General features: G+C 33.6%; 1 pseudogene; it reads right to left on the reverse strand.

Annotated features, from left to right (window-relative positions):
• Window positions 1-5,373: 5,373 nt before the first annotated feature.
• Window positions 5,374-5,899, reverse strand: LOC101433021 (coenzyme Q-binding protein COQ10 homolog B, mitochondrial pseudogene; annotated as a pseudogene).
• Between the last annotated feature and the right edge of the window lie 307 nt (window positions 5,900-6,206).

Raw genomic sequence — 6,206 nt, forward strand, 5'->3', positions numbered from 1 at the left:
AGTATATTTTATATTATGGCATTAAAATCACAGAGCTATGCATTATATTTAGAATAAAGTTCAAGAATCTCTAAGATAGTTTGCAAAGCATCAGTAATCTGCATTATGTCAATTTCTACAATTTCTCTTCTCAACTTCCTCCTCTGTCCTGGAATATCAAGAACAACTCCTTTGTCTCTGGCCTGTGCATTAGGTTAATTTTCCTAATCAGAGAGAATGCTTGTGTTACTCTCTAAATGAGGATTACAGGAATGAATAGAAACACAAGTTCATGTGAATTTGATATGACAAAATTTACATGTTGAGTATGAGTTGGCACCCTGAAAATTTAATTGTGATGTTCAGGAGGAAGTTAAATGTATGTACTGGAACATAGCCATGAACTCTGAAATTTACATAAGCCTTGGCACTGATTTGCTTCTAGATTTTAGTTAAAGAAAAGAAGATATGCAGTCAGTACCTGGTTGACCATTTAGTTTAATTACCAATAACCTTTGCTCTGAACAGGTGAGCTTGTATGGTACCCACAATTAATTATTTTTAATATCTTCCTTTAATTGAAGATTATGATTCGATTTTTCTGGGGAAATATCAAGATGCAAATGGAGATAGAATGGGATCCTAAACTATTCCCAATTATATCCTGTTTTGGTTTTGCCTTCATGAACAGAGATGAACATAAGACTTCTATGGAAATGGAGGCCTGACATCCAAACTACCTTCAGCTCATACCAAAATGAAAGGCAAACTCTCCCAGACCTTTGAAATTATTGTGCTTAATATTTTAACTATAATTTTTCTCCACTATAGAACAAATAGCCATTTATTTTTTCAACATATTATTTTTTTTCTAAAAAGTTGTTAAGAAACAGATAATTCCTCATCTATCAGTTTACTGAATCTCAAAATATTTACTTTCCCATTTCTAAACTTGGATAAAACATTGATCAAGGTGATTAGTATATTTTTTGTTCATTTACTGACTTTTTTGTGTGTACATCTTTAACAAATTGTGGCAGTGCATTTTGTTTATATACCCTGAAAACAGGGTGAGTCTTATTTATTTATTTTTTATATGTGACCAAGTTGGAATAATTTTACCAAAGTAATTGTCTTCTTTCCATTTCCTACTAACGTTTAAAAAGGAACTTTAGTTCCTAAATGTATTCATTGGACTCACCTTTATCACACAAACTCATCTTTTCCAGAAGTCATCCTTCTCAAAGAAATCATATTCAGCATATGGAGTCATTATTATTTAGTATTTTCTTGTTTGGAATATGCTATATTTCAGAACCTAATTTTCTTACCATATGGAGAAAAATTTTATTCAGCTTATTGATAATGTTTATTTTATTCAGAAAAAGTTCCAGAGATAGAATCATTGGAGCTAGAAAAAACCTCAAGGCACCTACTTGTCTTCCACTTCATCTCTAAGTACATAAACAATAAATTCCTAAAGGAATACTTTATTTTTAAAAAAATATAAACCTAACACTGATTCTTTCATTTTATTTCTCCCAAAACTCATTCATTCTAAATTTTTTTAGTAGTTAAAATAGAAAAATAGTTCTTAAATTTCTAATTGATAAGTTCATGTAGTAAATATACTTCATTATTTTTCTGGTGATTGACTTTTTCATTTTTTATTAGAGAAGTTGTAGGCTTAAAGAAAAGTACAGAGTTCCCATATACAACCCAAACACCCCCAGTTTTCCCTACTATTAACTATGCATTAGTGTAGTATGTTTGTGTGATGGTTATGGTCATGTGTCAATTTGGCCAGGTAATTGTGCCCAGTTGCTTTGCCAAGCAAGATCTGGTCTGATTGCTATTGTGAGGTCATTTTGTAGACTTATATCATCAGTGAGTTGATTTTATCAATGGCTAATTACATTTATGATCAAAAGACATTTATGAGGAGAATGTCTTAAGCAATATTGTATGATCTCACTATAATGAACTGAATATAATGAACAAACTCATGGAGTTAATAACTAAAATATAAATCACCAGAAAATAGAATTAAGTTAGAGAATGGCAAACTGAGATTTAATCTGTGTGGAATTGGTAAAAGTTGTTTGTAAATCTTTGGAAATGAATAGAAATGGTGAAAGCATATCAATGTGTTTGTAATTAGCAGTGCTAATACATAGGTGTGATAGTGGTTGAAAGGGAAAGTATAAGATCATGTATATCAGTAGAAGGAAAGCTAAAAGTTGAAATAAGGGAGTGTATCTGATAGTGAACCTACTTGCAAAAAATGAATATGTGATGATGCATCAAAAGAGAGACAAAGGTAGAGTCAAGATGAAGCGCAGCAGAAACCAGGAACTGAGGTCACACAATTGACAGGAAATCTTTCTCCACATCAAAGGTCTCCAGGTGAATCCTAGAGGAGAGAAAAAGAGAAGAGAAGAGAACACAGACAGCAAAAACAGCAGGGCGGGAGGAGGAGAAGGGGGGAAATAAAATAAATAAATAAATAAATCTTAAGAAAAAATGAACATGGTTAAAACAATGCATCTGTAAGAATGTTTTCCCCTGAAACAAAATAACAGGAAAATTAGGAAACACAGTGAGACAAATGAAAATGAAAACAAAACATACCAAAATTGTGGGATTCAGCTTTCTGAACTAAAATGAATTGAGTGTAAAAAAGAAACCCACTCTTCTATGTGATTTTTGACAAGGGGCCAAGTCCATCCTATAGTGAAAAAATTGTCTCTTAAGAAACAGTGCAGACTCACAGAGGTAGAATCTGGAAGATAGGTTAACAGGAGAAAGAAGGGGAATAGAGGGTGATGAATTGATACTCAATGTGGGCAGAATTCATGATAAGGTAGAAGGGTGTGGTTGAGCAGTAAATGGTGGTGATAGTGGTGCAGCAGTATTGTTCTATGGTGCAGGAATGTGAGGGGGTGTAAGATGGAGGGAATCCATGGGAGGGAGAAATGAGAGTATTTTAAGAAGGTAACTAAACAATCAACAGAATGGTACTAGTTATCTATCAGACTCTGGTCCCCAGAAGAGGGTAGAGCCATTGATTGATATTTTCAAGCATCCCTGGAAATTTATATGACCACATACATACATATTCATATATTTGTACATAATCCATATACATGTGGATATATACATATATGTATACATCTAAATAAGTATACAAGTACAAACATGTATATACATACATAGATATTGTGGACACGTTATGTTTGTGTGTATACATATGCTAAACATATTCCTTTAAAAAACTGTTCATATTCTTATTATCTGCTTTGTTTATTTTTATACGTTTTCTTTATTTTGTAAAATAATCATAATATTAAGTGCAAGATATTTTTGTTTTTAATGTATTTAAGACCATTTTGGCACCCTCACTAAAATTTTATTTTATTCATTTTTCCTGATTTATGACTTAATAAATTGATTTACATTTCTGAAGACTTGGAAAGTAGAACTATCAACTTTCAGAGAATTCCAAGTCATTCCTAGTAATGACTCCATAAGAGGCATCAGTGAAGGACCTTGAAGTAAGCATGTTTCTCTAATACCAAGCAATTATTTTAAAAGTAGAATGTCCTATTGCTCAGTTGTTTCAATTAATAACATTAATGATAACAACATGAATTGAGCATATACAATATACAAAATACATTAATAGGCAGTGTAAATTTTATTTTGATTGAATCTTCATGACAACTGTTGGGTAAATGGGTTATTATTCTTATTACCACGACTTTACATGATTCATGTTCAGGGTCATTGTTAAGAATCTCCTGCATTCAAATGAAATGACCAAATATAAAAATTATGAACAGTTTTGTTATATAGAAGACCCTCCTGGTATTTCCTACCAAGCGAAACCCTAAGAAAATTTAAGTAGAACTCAAATATTTTGAAATTAAGGTTTTATGTCATTTATCTCATGCTTATTTCTATAATGATCTAAGATCTTGGGTCTATAATCTTCCTTCAGAATTTCATGAACCTCAAAACCTTATGGTTGGGAAACAGACTTGGCCCAGTGGTTAGGGAGTCCGTTTACCACATGGGAGGTCCGCGGTTCAAACCCCGGGCCTCCTTGACCCGTGTGGAGCTGGCCCATGCGCAGTGCTGATGTGCGCAAGGAGTGCCGTGCCACGCAGGGGTGTCCCCCGCGTAGGGGAGCCCAACGCGCAAGGAGTGCGCCTCGTAAGGAGAAGCCGCCCAGTGCGAAAAAAAGTGCAGCCATGCCCAGGAATGGCGCCGCCCACACTTCCCATGCTGCTGATGACAACAGAAGCGGACAAAGAAACAAGACGCAGCAAATAGACACAGAGAACAGACAACCGGGGGAGGGGGGGAATTAAATAAATAAATAAATCTTTAAAAAAAAAACAACAAAAAACCTTATGATTTATCTCAGACCTTTAAAAGAAACATTCAGGAAATTAAAACTGATAATCACAATTTATATTCTTAATGTCATTTTGGTTCAGCATTAATTCAAACATTAATATATTTAAACCTAATACTGTTTAAAAAATGGACCAATTTTTTTAACAAATTGCCTTTATTAAGTTCCTATTTCAGTCCTTACATTGATTTGTTTAAAACTTTTTTTTTTTTTTTAATCCCAAAGTGAGTAGACACAATAAATAGAAAATAGGGATGCATAGTGCTGGAGATATATCAGCCATCTTCATCTGTTAAAGACAATTTGATGCACAATTAGCATTGTTGAAAATCAGCCAAAGTACTTGGGAGAGGGTTGCAAACTACTAGAAAAGTAGCTTAAAGCTTTCGACAACTTGCAAAAATATATTCACTGTATCTGAAAGCTAAGTAGCACTGAATTCTCTATTACCATTCATAAGAACAATTCAATAGCAAGCATTTTTAGGTTTTAAAATATCTGATGATTACTCACATACACTAAGCCACAAGGCAGGACCTGTAAAAATAAGTTACACAGAATCTGAGTTATCTTAAATGTGATATGGTTAATATAATACATACTGCGTGGGTATCTAAACTAAGCTCTTTCAAGTAAAGTGATAATTATAAGTTTTAAACATAGTTTCAATTTCTGTTCTTAAGAGTGATATCAATATTATAGCAACAGTAATGACATCCTATTATAAATGCAGAATATTGATGTACACATTACTTTGAATTAGAGTTGACTGAAGAAAATTCTATGTACTTGTGGTTCTATATTCTATGTGCAAGCTTTTAATGGTGCAAGTTTTTAATTACAGCTGGGTTTAACAAATACTTTCTAACTTCTAAAAGTTAATGATGAAAGCACTTCATTAATGTGAACGGACATAGTAATAAGTAGGTGACACCAGTATATCCCCCTCTACATCTGATGAATTTCATATAGCATTACATGTGATGAACTTCATATAGCATTAATTCCCGAGGTATATTTGTTTCTGAACCATACAGCTTACATGCTTTTCTTTCAAAGCCAGCTATCACCAGCTTTACAACTCCATCAAAAAACAATGTAGCAAGCTGAGAGTGTAGAAGTGAGTGAAATTCAAAAGAAATTGAAAAATCCAAAGTACAATTTCTTGGGTTAGCTAGGAAGACCCGGGCTAAAACCCCAAACTGTCTCCAAATGATTGAAATGTCTACATCCGTGCAGGATGCCTTTACCAAAGGTTATTACTGAGGTACATCACTCCAGCACAGGTGGGAACCCAATTTCTAATTGTGTTTTACAGTATCCAGATCTCTTTGATATTACATCTTATTTTTTACACCAAGGAACAAAATGCTTACACTCCTGATACCACATCATACAATTCCATCATAGAATACCCTATACTTCTTCTCTCTGAATATTCTTTTCTTTTGCTTATTAATGGTGCAGCAAATTTGAAGAAAGTTCTTGCATACATCTCCTTAGGCACAACTGAGGTATGTAATGGAAGAGTTCTGCTCCTCAAAATGCCACAGGAAGCTAAACATCCGACATTCCACCCAGATTCGGGCAGTCACTGCCCCGGCCTTCCGAAACAACCCGCCTTAAAGCTCTCTGAGCTGCCATGATCCTGGACCATGTATTTTTAAATCTAAACATTAAAAACAAAGGCAAATGTTTTTGGCTAAAAATTAACACAGCTGAAATCATCTTTATCAAAAGAATTTTTATTCAATTTTTCTATGCATGGGAAATAAATATTACTTTTACCTCTTCAAACACATTTTTT

Source organism: Dasypus novemcinctus, chromosome 12 (genome assembly GCF_030445035.2).
Source record: "Dasypus novemcinctus isolate mDasNov1 chromosome 12, mDasNov1.1.hap2, whole genome shotgun sequence".
NCBI lineage: Eukaryota > Metazoa > Chordata > Mammalia > Cingulata > Dasypodidae > Dasypus > Dasypus novemcinctus.